At 52.7% G+C, this 19,590-nt stretch overlaps 1 protein-coding gene across 1 annotated transcript in view; it reads right to left on the bottom strand.

The window, feature by feature from the left end:
* Positions 1 to 17,876, bottom strand: part of ELFN1 (extracellular leucine rich repeat and fibronectin type III domain containing 1) — a 105,188-nt gene extending 87,312 nt beyond the window's left edge. The window contains exon 1 of the mRNA XM_034065782.1: positions 17,773 to 17,876. The gene's annotated coding sequence lies outside the window, so the exon portion shown is untranslated. The remainder of the gene's footprint in view (positions 1 to 17,772) is intronic.
* Between the last annotated feature and the right edge of the window lie 1,714 nt (positions 17,877 to 19,590).

Raw genomic sequence — 19,590 nt, forward strand, 5'->3', positions numbered from 1 at the left:
TACTTTTAGGTCCACCCAACCAAGTAGATCTGACAGAAACAAGGGCTCTTTTTCTCCCACCCCAGCCTCCCCTGGGTCACTGTGAAGCATTTGCCATTCAAAGAGCTCTTGCAAGAGAGCCCTCCTGGGAGGGTTTGGATCAGACATCAGATTAGGTTACCTACAATGGTAATGATAGGAACAACCTCATTCCCCAGCACGTTCACATCTGTGCACATCTCCGCAGACGTCAAGCATGCTCCTGATAAAGGCATCTCCAGGCCAGTTCTGTACATTAACCCACCTTCAGCTGGGCATGATAAAGAAGACGAATTAAAAGCCTTTGTCCCCATCCCCTAAAATATCTCCATCTCTGATCCTCCCCTGCCTTTCTAAAGGGCCAGATGATCTTGCTTTGGATGCATGTAGTCACAGGACAAAACTCATGACCTGTACCCCCAAATACCTCTGGTATTTTAAGACTTGCCTAGAAAAAGTCAACACCAACCTGATGCACCATTGACAAAACCCCCTTTTCAAAGGAGAAACCAGGCTGCAGACCCCTAGAAGCCCCTTGTGCAAGCATTTCTGAGTCCTGCCTTGTGATTTTCCCTCCTGGACTCAGCTTCTTCCACAGCCTTGAAACTTCAATTCCTCTGAAAAGCTCTCTGTCACTCTAAGTGAAGAATCTCATATCTGAAGCACTGACAAAGCCCTGGGATTTAACGTTTATTGCAAAACCAAAGCCCCATCCATACATGGCCCTTCCCTAATGACAGCATCGCTGTAGCTGCCAGCTACTCCTGAATCACAGCACGGTTGCAAACAGCTTGCGAGACTGGGTAGAGCACACGGTGACCTGCAGAGGACTTGGGCTGAGAAAACAGCACGATAGTAATTACTTTATTGCAAGTCAAGGGGCAGCTTTTCCACAAGGGGGAGAATTTTACTCTGTGCTGGTGTTTATGTTGTGAATTGCTTCCACGGGGCTGCCTCAATGAGCACTTGCTCTTCATTGTTCCAGGAGGAAGGGGTTCAGGCATCCTCAGCTTCTCCACTGAGCAGCCAGGCTGGCAGGATACAGCCTGGGAGCTTCATCCCAAGCCATTGTTTTTACTTCAGGTAGGGGAATAATTCCTCTGGGTAAGGTGGGTAACAGCACAGTGATGCTCATGGTCAGGGGGATGCAGGCTCCACTGATCATTAGTGCGTGTATGGGCTCCGAGATCCCTTTTGCTGTTTCAACATCCCTCCATCCAATTTCCAAGTGGGCTAGTGGGATTAATGGAAAGCTGGAGATGGATCTTTAGATGTCATACAGCTTGCAGAATATTACCTAAACAAGCACACCCCTCCTTCCTTCCTCACCCAAAGCATGGTTATCAAGTGCTGAGTATCTTTAAAGATATTACTGTGCAAGTGTCCCTACTACAGCACAGCAAATACACTAACACAGGGTGAAAATAAATCTATGGAGGAGGTCTCCTGCCCATAGACAGTTCAGGTACAGCATGGGTATTTCTTCCTATTGGCAGCCTGCTGGCTCTCGGTGCCGTTCTTGACTTCATGACAAAAGATACAGAAAAGGTGATGGAGGAAGCAGGGAAAAGGTTTTTCCCTTCCTTTTGATTTACATGTGCTTCTGCTGGCACTGGCTCCTGGACATGTATTTCTCCGTGCTCAGCTACTGCTGAGCATGATAATACAGAAGCACAGACCCAAGCATTCACTGTCTGTGGGCTCCACTGTAGATCAGCAGCATGATAAGAAAAAGGCTTATTTGCATTGCCAATATTTGCAGCAGGATGCCGAGAGCACAGTAAAAAGCATCCAATTTAACCTTCACACCACGCACCTTCCTGAACGCATTACCCATCGAGTCGTCCCTACCAGCCCTCTGTGCCATGCCATGATGGAAAGGCAATCAAAAGCACCTCACAGCTGCCCAGAGCATGTGGCCATGGCAAGGTCACAACACCCAGCACAGTGCCTAATGTGGGGGAGTCTCCTGTGACACTGCTCAAGCCCCCACGGCCCAAAGCAGCCCTTCGGCTCCCCTCAATCACATCATGTTATCAGTCACATCATGCTTTCAGTCCTCAGCTACATAGCTGGGAAACACCAGGATAGCCCAGAAGACAAGGGGTTGTGTTATCACACATTCATCATCAGGAATGAGAGCACACAACTCAACACAAGTGTCCTCCATTGGCTTCAAGGGCACCAGCACATTGAAATTCCCAGCTGATTCAGGGCCCTCATTTGCACTTTTATCACAGCCATGGCCAGCAGCTCTGGGAAGGCTTTCCTAGCAATTCCAACAGTTCCTCTAGGACTGGTAACATTGTTTTCCATCTATGCAGGGCTTTGTGGATGCTCCTGGAGCACAGCATGGGAAAGTGATAGAGGGATTTTAGCTATTTATGAATTGAAAGAGTGGTTTACTTATTTTAAACTGGAAGATAAAGATTTTGCTCAAAAAATAGGGGTTTTTTCTTGATTTTTTCCTAAGTGGTTTTTCTAATCATTAATGCTTCTTGCCACAAAGAACAACCAGGCAATTCCATCATATTACCTTGGATGTCCCATGGCAGGCAGTTAATACTATTGGTCATAAATCATGTCCCTTTCAATCTCCATTATATAGGAAGAGCAAATTTGTTATGATGCATGTGTCATTACACGCCAATGCCTTTTCATTATCATATAACTGGATATCCCAAGGTTCATAATTTGCAGCACAATAATAATTTTTAAAGAACCATTGGTAATCAATAGCACTCAGCATCCCTGTCAGGATCATTTGCAAAACAAATAACAACGCTGATCTCAAACAACTTTACAGGAGGGATATTTAATCCCCATGAACTGCATTATATGATGGATGAACAAGGAATCCTAGACTACGTATCATGTATTTTCCTTGGATTAAATGTCACTTCAATCAATGTTGCTACCAGCTGTACAATGCTGCTTATGTTTTCACTAAATAATGACGAAGTATTGACTTACAAACAGACATTAGCTACGTGCTGGGCACCAAAACCACATGGCAGCTCTATGGGGTGAGGAAGAGGGCAAGGTGGAGGGTAGAACAGCAGAGCATGAGTTAGCTGATGTGATGCTGGATAGGGAACACACGGGTGGGTTTGCTCCACAGAGATCACCAAGGCATGGACCTGCTCTTGTTACCAGAACATCCAGCATAGCTTCCACACCAAAACCAAGGCACTGGCAGAACAAGATGCTGTTTGCAGCCCTTTGTCAATGCAGAGCCTGGGTTTAAGTTATAAGTAGTAACTCTACAGAAGTCCCAAGTACTATTATTAAATAAGAGGTTCAGCAGTCTGCCTCATTAGTTGACAGACAGACCTTGAGGACAACAGAGGCTTGATTCACTTATTGCTGTTCCTTTTCCTTCAGCATGTATATCACCAGAGGCTGTAATTGGGCAGGTAACTTTGTCCTGACTGCCCTGGTTGTGGTCGGTCTGTCTCAAGTCCATCTGCACCCCAGGCTGTGACAACATTTAATGGAGCTTTTACATATAAAATTGAGACAGAAGCAGTTGACCCAGCACGCAATGAGTGCACGGAGAGGCACTCACAGGGATGGCACTGACTACAGGGTCTGACACATCCCCACACATCCCTGGCTGTGCTGCAGCCCTTGATAACGCAGCCGGCAGCCAGCCCAAGGCTCCTTAATGAACATCTCTGAAGTCAGATTAAAGTCAGCCACAACATCTGTGGTTCAGCAGCCTCACTGCTGGGGAGCCCAAGTTACTTGTTGCATGGCCAAGAGCCAGCCAGCTCCTGCATCCTTCCTTATAGATGGTTTTCCAAGGCATGAAATCCATGTTTTAATTTTCCAGGCAGGTTTCTGCCTCTCCGGAGCTCTCTGGCAGAGCCGTATCTCACTACTTACAGCTCGAAACACCTTTAGCAAAATCTTCAGTTCCTACTGATGTGGAAAATTCATGCATTTCTCTCCCTGTAAGCGCGGGTCTGGCATTCGTGGCACTTCCCAGTGATAAGCCCATAATCACTCATCACTGGAGAGCCTGCACTTCAGTAAGGATGGACAGAGTCAGGGGGGAAACAAACCCAAGCAAAGAAACACACCAACACAACACCCTTGGATCCAAAAAGCACTTTAGCTGCTGGAGATTACAGAGTCCTATTTAGCAATATCAGAGAGGATTTTCCACAGAGGAAACATCTCCAACCTGGCTACAGGAAGGCAGGAAAATTAAATACATGGAGTAGAAGAAACCCCATGGAGTTTTGCTTGTTGGGGTTCATTTTTAGAGACACATGTGTGTCAGGAATGGGATTAAATGGGGCATCCTGGCACCCCTTTCAGCTCAGCAGCAACTCAACTGCGCTGCACACTTCTGTTAGAACTGGATGATCTTAAGGTCCTTTCCAACCCTAACTATTCTATGACCGCCTCAAGGAAAATGCCATTAAAGAAAACACAGCTATTTTTAAAGCTAAAAGGACAATTTCTCCTCCCATTTACAGCAGTGACCTCATGACTCTCCACAAGGTTGGACAGGCACAGCCCTGAGTTGGGGCTATTTGTGCATCCTCCAGGGTCACCAGGCACCCATCAGGCAGAAAGCACAGAGGAGCAGGGAGAGGCCCTCACCTCAGACAGTCAAATCCAACCTGTTAAGACACTGATAGGGTAAAATGAGGGTAAAATGAATCCCCTACTCAAATAAAACACTTTAATCAAAACCCTCAGGCCAGCCTGAAGGGCTGGGGCACAGCCCCATACGAGCACGGGCATGAGCAGTGCTGGTGCCTCTGCTGCCACCCCTGCTGAAGCATTACGCATGCACATGTAGTACAAATTCATTCAGGGCTCTTCCATAGATGAAATATTTAAATGGTTTATGCATTGCTATCTCTTTTCATTTAAATAAGATGGAATTGCTATAAACTGACTTGGGATGACTTGCTGTCCCCAGCACTTTTTTCTTTCCCTTCAATTTCCCACCTGCAGTTTCCTCAGGCTCTCATTCAGCACAATCTCAGAGCTTCGTAAGCACAATTCATGATGGTAAATGGATGGAGACCTCTAGGAAAGCTCAGATGCTGCATGGTGATGAGGAAGCACCATTCACTCTCAAGTGAGCATGTAGGCTACAGAGTGGCTGAAAGGATATCACACATCAAAAGGGTTGCAGAGCCTGGCCTTCCCCATCTACATTTGGGATGAGCACCATCTGCCTTGCCACCCAACCCGAGTATTTTGCATCACCCTTTTTGGGAGCTGCTGCTCTCACCCTGAAGGAAGCAGCTGCATTTTAGCTGCTGATGACACCACTAAAAGCAAGGTGTGTGACAAGCTCTACAAGACAAGACACAACCAACACGTAATTCTCTGCTGGTGTGCTCCAGCACAACCTAAAACCTTCAAGAGCATTAGGCTGGGAGGTATTTCCCCGCTCATGCGGTCCAGGGGAGATCCTATCCCAACACTAAGGCCTTCACCCCACAGCCATGTCCAGCTCTCGAGCCCAGAAGACTGCATTCACACACACAGCTTCGTTAGCAAAGTCAATGGGCAATGAGTGATCAAAGCAACTAGGAACTCTACCCAAATTCTCACCTTTGAAGCAAGGGGACCAAACATTGGTGTCTGTGGTGCAACGGGAGAGAGAACACATCTGTGGGCAGGGAGGCAAGATCTCTCCCTTGGACTGCAGAAGCCTAAAGATGGAAAACACTTCACAGCTGTGTGCACATCCATATGTGTAACAGAACAGGCCCTGATCCAGCACACACATCAATGTCATCACCGAGATTTAGGAGAATATGTAACATTAAGCAAAAGTTTCCTTGTGCTGCAGAACTAAGGACAAGGAAAGAAAACAAGTCTCATGGTTCAAGCAGAAGCAGGTGTCGAAGTGCTTGATCCCAGCACAGGCTCCAGCACCAATGCCCCAGGTAACCCTGGGCATGTCACTTCACCTCCAGGTTTACCCACCAAATGCAGCTGCCAGCTCTCCAGATCCAGGAATCTCCACGATTCCCCTTATACCTATAAAGGGCTCTCAAAGAGACACAGAAAACCTGACCAGCTTTGATGACCATTTCTCTTAAAGCTCATCCAGTTCCAGTCCCTGCCACAGGCAGGGACACCTTCCACCAGACCAGGTTGCTCCAAGCCCCATCCAACCTTTCCTTGAACACTGCTAGGGATGGGGCAGCCACAGCTTCTCTGGGCAACCCTGTGTCAGTTTCTTGCTGAAAATAAAACCAGCAGCATTTCAAACCAGAAGAGGAGAAAAGCAAGATCAAACACTCTTATTTCCCAACCTAGCCTAATTAAAATGAAGTGTATTCACTGTTCACCGTCACAAGTAAGAGCTCCAGTGCAAAAGAGAATGTATCATCCCAAGGGCTATGCAACATAACACTGGTTTATGGCTGTTTTGTTAGGAAGATAAAGGCTGGGGAAAAAAAGAAATACAGATGTGTGTGTGTATATATATGTCACAACAGGAACTAGTAATTCTTCATTAAAAGAGAGGTGAGAAAAGCCATGTAGAAAGGAGTTTTTCCTTAAAGCTAATGTGGAATTAGAGAACCTACAACTGACTTCACAACTGGAAAGGATTTTAATACAGAAGAGGACTTTTCTGTAAAACTATTAGTGAAGCTCAAGATTAACAAACTGACACAGACAGTAAGAACCACAGCAGACTTCTCTGTACTTTGATGGGGTGGTGATGTTCACTTTGCCTGTAAGCATTGCAGTTGGACTTGATCTTAAGGGTCTTTTCCAGCCTAAGTGATTCTCTGATTTCTGGTGGAATTTTAAGGCTCATATCCCACAGATTTACTCCCCCTTTTTTCTTTAACAATGAAGCAGAACAGAACTCCCCAGCCTAATTTCTGCTCCACCATGAATTGGAAAAGCCATTGAAACATGCTGACTTATTTAAGAGTCCTCAAATTTTCCCTTTACTCCTCTGTCGTTGATATTCTCCAGAAGCAGTTGTGTTATTCCTGTGCTTGTCCTTCAGTATTTCCCTAGACAAGCTGAACAGGAGCCAGGCCAAGTGGGCCTGGATGGGTTCAGATGAGTGGCCATCCCTACCCTGCAGTCTCAGTCCTACCTGCCTGCACAGCTCAATCCCAGCATCCTGCTCAGTTCATCAAGCACAGCTCTTCCTAGCATGGGCCAGGTCCCCACAGACACTAGGGACAGAGGCTCATACACAGACAGCATTAAAGTTCAATGGTGCCGTAAAACACAAGAGATAGGTTAGAACTCCTGGATTTTAGATAGAAACTCTCCATCCCTTTGGACCAGATGTTGCAATGCTCAGCACCACCTTCCCAGAAGGCGGAGTGAAGTGACATTACTGCAGTGCCTCTCTCCATCCCCAAGTGTGAATCAGCTTGGTGACACCAGTGGTCACAGTCCTCATCCTGATGGATGCCTTATCATGCTCACTATGTCTGCCCACATTTGTAGCTTGAGTAGGGGCAGAACCAGCATACCGGTTATGGGTTCTGTCTCCAAGCTACATCTTGGGGCAGGAGTAAAGCAGGAACAAGTATTTTTATACCCCAAAACCAGTGTGCAATGCTTTTTTTATTTTTAAATAACTCCTTTTTTTGGGCTGAACAACTTCACACCTTTTCCTATGAGAGCTCAGAAAGGAGGGTAGGAAATGCCCCTTCAGAGCCAGGCACAGACTTCTTTGCACAATGATGAACTCCTCAACTGCCCCAGGCTTTTTGCTTGTGATCAGACTGAATCAGCTGCCCAGTCTGGAGAAGGAAGAGTTAACTCCTAATGTCACAAGATGAGCACTTGGACCATGCAATTACCATCTCTGTTAGAATACCTTGGTGAACACCAGCATTAATGGAACCAGCGCTGAGCCGCAGTCAAGATGCTCATCCTTTGACAGTGCTCTATTGCAACAACTTTATTTTGATGATACTGGATGATTAATGCTTACAGCCGCTGTCATTTCCTCTGATAGATTTTGGGGCTGTGCAATGGCATTTGCTCAATGCACCGTTCTTGAAAAGCTGCACTTATCGTAGCGTGGAGGAGAGAGATGCTCCGAGCATCAGCCATCGGCGGGCAGGCACTGTGCAAGCTGCAGGTGGCCAGGAGAGTTGCTTTGAGGAATATAGGGATGTTTATGGAAAGCCTTGCCTAGGAAAGGCTGCGGGGTGAGAGGAAGGTATGTTAAACAGCCAGTGTTGTAAGGAATGCCGAGAGTTTGTCTTATCCAGTGAAAAGAGACTTCTATATCACAGCCAAGAGCTGTAGCAGACCTAGCTGTTTTGCCACTAACATACTGGAAGATCACACCCTGAGCTGAGACTCTCCAGGTCTGACTTGCAGCCGCATCAAGCTCTCAGAACTGCTCTTGAAGCCAAAAAAGATCCCAAAAAAATAAGATCAATTGATCAATAAAACAAGACAGACACAAATATCTTAACAACAGCATTCACTAATGGCAAAAAGCACCCTAACAACCTTGGGAACCGCAATCTTCACCTCTATGCCTCCAAGTCCCCCCCCACCTGTAACATGAGGACAAGAAGCATATACCTCACCCGGCTGCTGCAGCATTCTCCTGATCAGCTCATTAATTCATGCAAAGCATTAGATAGACAGCAGATGGATGGCTTTACACAATAGTCCTTGCTACAGTGAAATATTGCCACTGAATTCCCCACCGGCACACTCCCACCTAACCAGCACGGAGCGGTCCAGGCTCATGCAGGGACACCCACAATGTCCAGAGCAGTTGGGTCTGGGGATTCCCTGGCTGGAGACACCCTCTCCATGAGGCTTCTCTCAGCTTTGGTTTTCATGTCGTCATATTTAAAACCATCTCAGGAGCGTAATGACTTTAAACTCACTCACGGCCACAGTCAATCAATGGAGCGGCTGCTTGTGCCTCGCTAGCAGGCGGTGATGAATGGGGCTTTCGAGCTGCATCGCTCGCCTCCGAGCGAGAGGAGAGTGTGGGCAGAGGGTGGGGAAGAGAAATGAAGCCAGAAGCAGGAATTAAAGGAAGAAACAGGATGGCGGGTAGGAAAACCCAACCTGCTCACTGCAAACCTGGGACAAGCGTTCTGGAAGGCACAGCTTGAAGGGAACAGTCCTTGCTTGTGTTAGCCTCTCTGATCTGTTATCATCACATACCTTAAATAAAGCAGCTAATACAGTTATTGCAGATAAGTGTGAACCCCAAACCTGGCTTCTAAAGAGAACCAGAGCCCTGACCACCAGCCTCCTCCCTGCACACATGCCCCTGACCCAGCTTTCCTTCCCAGGAGGAGCTGAAGAGCTAACACCAGAAAGCAGCTCTCAAGAGCATGTCTACCCTCAGGACAACGCGATAAAGGGCACAGTGTTGAAGGTGTTATCCCTCGACACTTCCCATGCAGCAGCTGACAGACACAAGCCCCACTGGGTGACACACAGCAGCACCCTGCTTCCCCATCCCTGGGCAGCAGAGAGGAGCAGCCCTGGGTACTTGCACCCACCTCAGAGACCGAGGGGACAGGGAGCATCCATGTGAGTTTCCAAGGAAGAAAACACGCAAACACATGCATAAGACCCCTGCCTGGGGGAGCCCAAAGGGCCTAATCCTGCTCCAGCACACTGCCAAGCACCCTGCTTTACCGAGAAAGGATGCTGTGCAGCATTTGAAAGGAGCTGCTTCACATCTGGGCTCTTTCTCTCCCTCTTTCTCCAGTTACAGAGTCAGGTCAGTGCTGCGCAGCCTGTGAGCATAATATGGGAAACAAGTGTTATCAAAGACGCTGCAGGTGATGGTGTGAGCATCACAGCTGGGCATTCTGAGCCTCACAAAGCAGAGGGGAAAAGAGTCAGCATGAAGCCCACCGCACCAGCAAAGTAAAACAAGAGGCAGTAAATGAATGATGTTCCAATTGGAACAATCACCAGTTAAGAATGTGCGAATGAATTAATGTAATATTTAGAAACCCCAGCAAATCCTGACCTGTGATACAAATACATTCTAGGGTTCCTTTGACATCACATTATCTCGTGCCTCACTACCCACAACTTGTTTTAATGCCACCGGAACCTCCAGACTTATTCAGGTACCTGTCACCATTGTTTCACATTTACTTCATATATTTACACCCTCTCCCCTCAGCTCTGCACACCAAGCACTCCATATGGGGCACCAATAACCATCTGATATGTCATTGTTGTGTGATAAATTAGCTCAGCTCATCAACCACCTCCCCTCCCTATGCCAAAGAGCCACAAGTCTGGGTCTAATTTATTTAGAGCATGGAAAGACCTCAAATACCTCATCAGAAAACGAACCCATCTTCTACAAATCATGTTTTCCCACAGCTTCAAGTGTCAGTTTGCTGCACATTACACTGGAAAAGGCTCTGCACAAGCAGGATCTAAGCCCAGAACAGGTCGAGAAACTGATACCACCTTGGAAATGGAGGAAAACAGCAGCTCAAGAAAAAGGGAAAGGAAGAACCCTCAAAGGTTTCACAGCTGATGTTTGTACCTGTGAAAGGCCCCAAGATATTGCATTTGCAGCTGGGACAGTTTTGCTTTGGGTGTTTAGCAAGAGGCTTTACATGCATTATTCTTCCCTCCTTCCAAGCCCTTCGCAGTGATGCTCACGGCTCTTACTACACCTGCGTTTCTAGGAAGAGATACAAATACACCAAAAGAAAAGAGAGAAATCCAGCAAAATTGTTTCAAGCTGCTAAAGACACTTGTAAGGAAAGCAGCATGAGAAAACACACAGGTGAATCCAAGTTCACACATATATATATAGCTCTAGGAAAGGGGAAAAAAGAAACCAACATTAAAGTACCTTGTACTTAGATATGAGCATATACTGTAGCAAAATATACATGTTGTTTATAAGATATATTGGAAGATTTTTTCCCCTGAAAGATGCCATAGAAAGTATACAATTTATTATTTCTGCCTGTCCATTTTACAGATATACACAAACAAGTTGCCAAAGCTGCCTGCAGTTTAACTCCATTACATCCAATGAATGGGTTTGGCCCACAAAAAACTCTGCACTTACTGTAATAAAGCTAAAAGCTGATAGCAGCTGATACAGTGAAACGCATACATTTCCATACGCTTCTTCCTGCTGATTTAGAAACATAAGTGTGCTAGAGAGACTGCCCTTGTCCAGCTCCTAGAGAAATGCTGAAATGGAGGAGGCAAAACCTCAAACCTCAGAGTTTTCCAGGCTCACATAAGCACAAAGGGGAAAGGAGTAAGGGAAGCCAGTGGGGCTGTGCTCACTTGGCTTTGCCCACCATAGCCCTGACCACACACAATGGGTGTATTTAAACAAAAAGCCTGATGGTTTTGTCCCCAAACTGGGCAGAACCGCAAAGAGAACAAGGGTCACAGGTCTGGACCCCATCCTGGGACACCCAATTCTCCCTGCTGGCACCCAGAGGGGAGAAAATGCTCAGGCTGCAGGGCAGAGATGTGGGATGTGCTGCTCCACTAGGCATTTGGCCACAATTAAATCTGCAGAGAGCTCTCCTCATGATCATGTTGAATTATACCTTGAACCTTACACTGCATGGGGGATGATGCCAGGCAGTACAGAGGCTGGACCCAAATGACACAACAGGAGCCTCCCCTGATTGATAGGAGGGGTTTTGCCTGTTGAGGTTTGGGTTTTCTAAATGCATACGTCTTTCAGGCTGCTGTCATAACTACAACAACTCCATCCCCACCTCCCTGGCCCTCTGTTGTGTCCCTCCAGCTCCCTTATACAGGCTGATCCACACCCTGCACCCTCAGTGCCACCTCCTCCAGACCCTCCTGCCCCAGCTCCTCATTGTGCATGAGGGCTCCAGGTTCCCCTCACCTGGAGTTAACTCACACAGCTCCTTTCTTAGGCATTTATTAGTATTCAGTTTTATTACAGGGGTGTCTCAGACAACCCTTGTGCTGGGTTCCACACCTACAGTCACTGCTCCAGCACCTCACCTATCACTTCATGCTCTCCCTTCCCTTTCTGCACACCAAACCCCTGCCACCCTGGCTGCCACTGCTCTTCTGAGGGTGTAGCACATATGGGACCAGGGCTCAGGGTCTCCAGCTCCTTCCCCTCAACATCCCCATAGCCCTGCTGCTTTCACAGCTCTGTCTCCTTCCTCACTCACACTTTAGGGCTATGCATGGCTCCATAGCCAACCCACTGAGCACACCCTTCCCCACCAGCCCCCTCTGGGTCCAGTTTGCCAGTGACCATCACACCTCCATCTCACTGCACTCAGCCCCAGTGCTGTCCCACCATCGGGCTCACATAGAGATTCTCCGCAGGCCCTGGGTTCATAACACCAAATCAATCCAGCAGCTACAATGGATCATGCAAAAGACTTCTCAAGGCTGTGCTCCCAGCATGTATCACCCCTATAGCAGCTTTGCTTCCTCTTCCCCACTTCACCTAAACGCCTTGCTGATGCCCCCCCCCCAGCTTCCCCATCACAGACAGCTCCAAAAGGCACAACCTACCTGCATCAAGCCCCTAGCCCTGCATCCTCATCTTCTGAAGCATCTCATTGCCCTATAACAACTCCTCCTTAAATCCCTCTACTCCAGTGGAGTTTTCAGTGCTCTTTGCTCAGAAGCCACCTAATCCCAGGCTTCTCCTACACCTGGAGTTAACACCAATTCACAGCCAAGCACCAGCAGCTGGGATGCTGCGGGTGTTGCTGTGTTGCTCTTGTAGCTTTTCTTGGTGTGAGATCGCAGCCCTGGAATAACCAGCAGAGAAGCTCCATGCTGACCAGTGCAGCTGGGATGTGCCTGGCTGCTGCTTCCCTTGTCCCTTTGGGACACTGAGCTTCACTGGCACAACCTGGTCACTGGTCCCCAGCACATGCACAGGGAAAATAAGCACCATTAAAACATGCCTGAGGATGGGGTTGAGAGTACAAACAGACAGGAGAGCACTGGGCTCTCTGGAGCATGAACTATGTCCTGTCCCCTCACAGCTTTTCCAACCATAGCGCTACATCCAGAGCTCGACTCAGAAACCTCGGAAGCACCGGACACATCTTTCTGTGCAGAGGATGGGAGAGCTGTAATAAATAATCCATAGCTCATAATAATAAACCTTGCACCTCGAGCAAACCAAAAGCCTGACCTTTCATAGTTAAGGTGTCCTGGTGAGAGGTTAGATCTTGTGTTTTGTGATCATCAAACAGGAAAGCATTAGCCAGACAGGGAGAACAAGCTCTTATCTAGACCTGATTTCTCTCCCCTCCAGGGGATCCTGTAGGATATTTCAGTTCTCTCTCACTCTCTGTATGACTCTTCCCTCCTTCAGTTGCTTGAAATCAGCCAAATTCACAATCTAATCTGGCCCGGAGTCAAAGGGGAGAAAAATCAAGTCCTAATGCAGTGACTAGTTTGAATGGGGAATTGAAGCCAATCAGAAAGGCATTATTGATCCCCACTCAGAGCACCTCGGTCAGGGAGGGGAACGCTGCGGGCAGCCGCAGAGCTGCCCACCGCAGCCAGCCGGGCTGCCCTGCCAGGCCTGCAGCTTCCCCAGCGCTCACCCGGGCTGGGAGCCAGCCCCATCCCACACAGTTCCCTGCCTGAGAGAGCACCCAGCACCCCTGCACCAGCGCTGGTGGATACCCACAGTGTGCGGTACCCCACGTGTGTGTGCCAGAGAGTGACCCACAGCGGGTGTTTGTGCACAAGCACTTCTTGTGTGCATCGCTTGGAGTGGACCCATCTAAGAGAGCAAGGATGCTACAGCAAACGGGGGGGTGTGCATGTGCATGGGCAGCATTAGTGCAAGGCAGCTCTGCACAGGAGGCAAAGCGCGGGCTGCAGGGCTGGGAAGGGAGTGTCTGTCTGTCTGTCTGTGTGTATGTGTACGCCTGTGTATACATATGTATATGTGTATGCATGTGTGTGTGTGTATGCATGTGCATACCTGTCCCCGTCAGCTGCCCGCCTGTGTGACCCACAAGCACAGTCCCTGCAATGGGCAGAGGGAAGGAGGTAGCAGGCAGGGGGAAGGAGGCAGAGCGGTGGCTCACCCCAAGCAGTGGGGCAGGTGGGGCAGAGGATGGAGAGCAGTCGAACGGTGCCAGGCTCCTCTCTGGGCATCCTTGGGTGAGCTCCCGGTGCTTCAGCCGGTGCTAACGCTACACACTCCTCTGCCTTATGTAACGTCAGCGGTGATGGAGACCGGGGGAGAGGAGCTCCCCACTGACCCCATCCCGAAGCAGGACCTGGACGCCCCCCAGTAGGGTGGATCCAGAAGCCAGGCCGAGGAGGTTCCATTGCCGGCGGGTGCGCTGGGCCCGGCTCGGGGCTGCCCCGCAGCGGGACGGGTCCGGCCGCCGGTGCGGGTCACCTCCGAAAGCAGCCGCCCCGGCTCGGCAGGGCCAGGGCACGGCTTCGGCTGCGGAGGGGCTGTCCTGGGGAAGGGGCTCAGCCCGGAGCCCCCCATCCCGGAGCTAGCGGGGACGCGGGGCGGCAGTACCGGGAGATGGGAAAAGGGGGGAGTCCTGGGAAGTTCGGGGAATCCCACATCTTGAGGAGGGAAACAGCCCCCCTAAAATAAATAAATAAATGAATAAATCAATAAAATAAATTAAACCCCAAACACGCGGGGTACCGGTAGCTCCTGTCCCCCCTCCTCGGGCTGTGCCCCCCAACCTGCCATCGCGGGGCTGTGCGACCACCGGCACCTCCTTACCTGCCGGCGTCACATCTGCTGCTGCTGCTGCCTGCCCTGCTCCGGCTCTTCCTTCTTCTTCCTTCTTCCTCCTTCTGCTTCTTCCTCCTCTTTCCTCCTCCTCCTCTCTCCCTCTCCCTGCTGCTTGGGGCTCTTTATGGAGATTCATTCATTCATGCCTTCCCATCGGTCCCTCAGCGTTTCCCTGCCTCCCGGAGGCAGAGCGTGTGACGCCTCGCCCCTTTCCAGCCACTTTCTGCTGTCACAGAGCGGCGCTGCCCCAGCCCGCAGCGGCTGCCGGGACCGGGACACGCAGCCCCGGGCCCTGGGACCGACCCCAGCGAGGGGTCTGGGGAGTGGGCACGGCACTGACCCTCCCCGGGGGGGTTACAGGCGGTCTCAAGCGCCCGTCAACGAGGCGTCGGGTCTCCCTTCGCCCGCCCCATCCCACTCCCCGCCGCCACCGAGCAGCGGCTGCCGACGAGAGCGGATGGGCCCGTACCCCCCGGGTATCCCTCTATCCCTCTGCCCCTCTCTGCTCTCCCCCAGACCGCCCCTGCTCCCCCTCTCCTGCTTCCTCCGCGGCAGGACCGCATCCCTCTCCGCGTAGCGCTGCCCCATCCACGCCGCTTACAAAAGCGCTGACTCAAGCTCGAAGCGGCTGAGCCCAACGTGGGGAGCTCGGACTCCTCTGCCAGCCAGAAACTGGACCCCTGCCCGAGTCCCCCCCATATCCTGGGGTCCTCCAGGTCACTGGGCCAAGTTAACTCCTGCCCCAGCCCCCCCCGAGACGGAGGTCCCCTCGCTGCCCAGCTCTGCCCGCACCCTCACTTCACTTGGAGGATGCTGGAGGCACCCTCCGGCCCCCACGGAAAGCACCGCGCTGCCCATTTCCCCCCACTGCATCTATACCCTCCAGGCCGGGGCAAAACAGAGGGTCTGGACTGGTCTAAGCCCCGCAAGGTGCCAGGCTGGGGGTGCTAGAGGGGGGTACTTTCGGTGCTAAACTTCGAGGAGGGGGGGAGGCAGGGATGCCTCCTCTCTGCACAGACACCGGGTTGTTCTTTCCAGCCAGGCAGGGCGGAAAAATCCGCTTTTCCCCTTCAAGACACCGTCGGAAATGTGCAGAGCAGCGCCTGGGGTTGGGCGCTGCCGCAGCCTTGAAGCGACAAGCCGTTAATTTGGGGTGAAACCCCTTAAAAACCCTCTGCGAAGGGCCCCGCCCGCTCCCCGGTGAGCCGTGCCGTTTGTACAGGCGGTGCCACCCCCTTTGCCAACGTTGCCATCAATTTCTATTAACGATCCCTTTATTCACCGCTGCAAACTTCTTAATATTTCATACCGTGCAAAACCGGCACCGAAACGCTCGGAGCTGATGGAAGGAGCCGAGTCCCTGGCCGGGGAAGGTGTGAGCGGCCGCGACCGGCTGATCCCGGCTGCCCCAGCCCCGGGTGAGCCTGTTGATACAGGGCCCCCCTTTCCCCCCTCCGCTCCGTGGGGCTTTCCCGAGGCTGCAAACCACAGCCTGGGTGTGGGAGCATCGCGATTCCCACGGGCTGCCCGTCCGGGGGAAGGCACGAATGAGGGGAGATGCGGAGGTTTCTGGACGGGAAGAGAGGGAGAAGGAGAGGAGGGTGCGAGGACCCCGACGGCCAGCATGTCTCCAGCACCGGGACGCTGCTGCCGGCCGGGTCCCGCAGCGCACGGGGGAAGCAGCCCCTCTCCACGTCGGGCGGGATGGGGCTGAGGACCACAGGGTTGTTTGGGGTGGTTGGAGGGGTCCTGCCCTGGAGGAGCTGCCTCCCACTCTCCCTGGCATCCCCGGGTACAGCCTCACCCGTAATGTGAGGCAGGACCGGGGGAGCGGGGTCCTGCTTAGGGATCCCCTCGAAGAAGGAGGACGGCATCCCAGCCCCAAGCCGGAGTGCGGACGGGGCACCCCTCGCGGTCCCCCAGCTTCATTAAAGCTTCATTAAAATCAATCAAGCAAATCCTTTGGCAACTCCGGCCGCTGTTCAGGGCCCGCCCCGGTCCCGCAGGCTCAGCCCGAATTTGGGAACTGAGACGGAACTTTACAGCAACGTCTGTCATTAGAATTAAAACTGCAACACACCCACGGGGGAGGAACACGTTCCGCCTGTCCCCCACTCCCTGATTTAAAAACAAGCAAGCGAGAGCGGCTCAAACTCACAGAACGGCTCCTGCCCCCAGCTTCCCCCGGGGCCGTCCCACCCGCAGCCGCACCGGGCCAGGATGTGGGGCAGGTCCCGGACACCTGCCCCCGGCCGGATGCTGTGTGCCCCCCACAGGGGCAGGGACCCCCACTCCCGTCCCCCTCCATTGATTTTCTGTAATTAAAGCTCTATGTGCAGCACGTTTCGCGAGGACCGAAATAGCCGCTGGAGGAGCGCATGTGGGGAGGCAGGTTCGAGCTGCCGGCGTGGGAATGCAGAGGGATTGGGGGGGTGCAAAGGGGGATAGAGCCTGGAGCGGCGCTACCTCAGCCCCCAGGCGTGGGGCCACTGGGGTTATTAGGGTGCTGGGTGAGCCACATACACACATACAGCCCCATTCCCGGAGCAGAACACCCCCATCCCCATCAGGACACTGCTGCCCACGGCACTGCCTCTACCCCCGGAGCACCGGGGCTTCCCGCGGGCAACAGTTGCAGCGACGGCAGGGATGCACCCCGCAGCCACAGGGATGCACCCCGCAAGCGGAGGGGGACACCCCAAGGTTGGGATCCCCCACGGACAGGGGATGCTCCCCCGGCTCCTCGCCCTTGACCCGGCCGGTGGGAGCTGCGGGCCCGCCCGCCCCGTCGCACAGGGGTAACCGGATCCGAGAGACCCCCGGCCCGTGGTCCCCGCCCGCTGAGCCCCATCCTGCGCTGCAGCCGCCAAAAGTTTGGCGACAGGGAACTGCCACCGGGGGCTGTGTGGGGCTCACCGGGCACTGCGGTGGGGAGACCCCGGGGGGCTCAACCGGGGGTCGGTGCCGGAGGAAGGGAGGGGGGGGATGAAGGTGCGGGCTGCGGCGGGGGCTGCGGGCGCACTTACCTGCTCCGGCGGCTGCTCCCGGCGCTCGGCGGCGCGCCCAGCCCCGAGGCGCGGTGATGGGCGGCGGGAGCACCCGCGGCTGCGGCTCCCCGCGCCCTTCCAGGCGGGCGGACCGGGGGCAGGAGGCGGGCAGGGAAACGCAGCCTGAGCCGAGCAAATCCCAGTGCTGGAGCCGGCCTCCGAGAAGAGAAGGGCTGCAGCTCCTCACTGCGTCAGGCGGAGAGCCCTGCCCGTGCAGGCGGCGCCGGGCAGCGCTGCCAGGCCCGGGGGGCTCCCATCGGCACGGCTGGGCTCGGATGGGGTGGGCACGGCTCGGCTCGGTGCGGCTCGGCTCGGCTCGGCCTAGCACGGTCCGGTTCGGCTCGGTACGGCTCTGCTCGGCTCGGCACGGCCCAGTTCGGTTGAGTCTGGCTCACCCTGGCTCGGTGCGACCCGGTTGGGTCCGGGCGCGCTGTCACGACATGGAGCGATAGAGCCGGGCTGGGAGCGGGGCAGGGGAGCGGGGATATCTGTATCTGTGTGTGTGCCACTGTGTGCATGTGTGCCACTGTGTGTGTGTGACACTGTGTGTGTGTGACACTGTGTGTGCAACACGGACACTGTGTGTGTGACACCTCGCGGGGGGTGTGAGTAGTGCTGGGGAGGGGTTTGTGAAGGTGTGAGTGTGTCTGTCGGGGACATCTGCTTGTGTGTGTGACACTGATTGTGTGTGCGTGTGGTGACACACTGCGGGGGGTGCGGGGATGGCTGTGCGGGGTGTGTGTCTGTGTGTCGGGGCTATCTGTGTGTGTGTGACAGGCCGTGGGGGGAGTGTGTCTGTATTTATGCACATGTGTGTCAGTCTGTGAGCCCATGTGAACGTCTCTATGTGTGTCCCCACGTGGGCATGGTGTGTGAACGACATCATACACACATGGGGACACCCCTCACACCAAACCTGCACCTCCATGGTCCAATCTAGGCCCAGCTGGGCAGCACCCGGTGACACTGGGACCACAGGAAGAGCCAGGACACTGACGGGGCTGGACTGGGACCCCTGGACAGGGTCCCCAGCATCCTGTGCTCAGCCCTTTCCCATCTCCCTGCCCCAGACCACCTCTTACCTGACCCAGATCCTGCCATCCCACCTTCCTGTTTGGGGGTTTTATGCTGTTTTGGCATCACAACACACAAATTAGGGGTGATTGGCACTGAGACAGCCCTCGGGATAAAAGCGCTCTTCTCTTTCCTCAGGTACTGTCATTGGAGGCAAGAACTGGCCAGTTCATTTCCTGTGATGGCCCAAGGTGTCTCAAGCCATCTCCAAACACACCTCCATGCCTGTGAGTGCCTTTTGCAGCCTTGCACGGAGGTGGCAGGGGAAACAGAGAAGGTGGGGTGCAGGAGAGACATTTCATTCCTTTCAGTTCAACAGCAACACCACCACCACAGCCAAAAAAACCTCAAGTGTGGAGTAATAGAGCTGGGAGACAGCCTGGGAACAGGCGAGCCATGGCCCCTCTCCAGACAGCAGCTGGCAACCTGGCACAGTGCTCACTGCATTAGACACAGCCCTGGGAAAGCGCCCATGGAAAGGCAGGGGGCACCCCTGTGTGATGGAGAGGACAGGGCAGGGAGAGGAGCTGCAGCATCCTCTGCTCCACAGCCCTCATCTGCCCCCCTGTGGGGCTCGATCTCTGTGTGAGCTGGTTGTTCAGGGGTTCTTCCATTCCCCTTTCGTTTCCCCTTCCCCTTGCATTTTTCCCTTCCCCTTCCCCCCTTTCCCTTCCCTTCCCTTTCCCCTTTCCATTTCCCTTCCCCTTCCCAACCACCACTTGG

This window comes from Melopsittacus undulatus, chromosome 8, assembly GCF_012275295.1.
Source record: "Melopsittacus undulatus isolate bMelUnd1 chromosome 8, bMelUnd1.mat.Z, whole genome shotgun sequence".
NCBI lineage: Eukaryota > Metazoa > Chordata > Aves > Psittaciformes > Psittaculidae > Melopsittacus > Melopsittacus undulatus.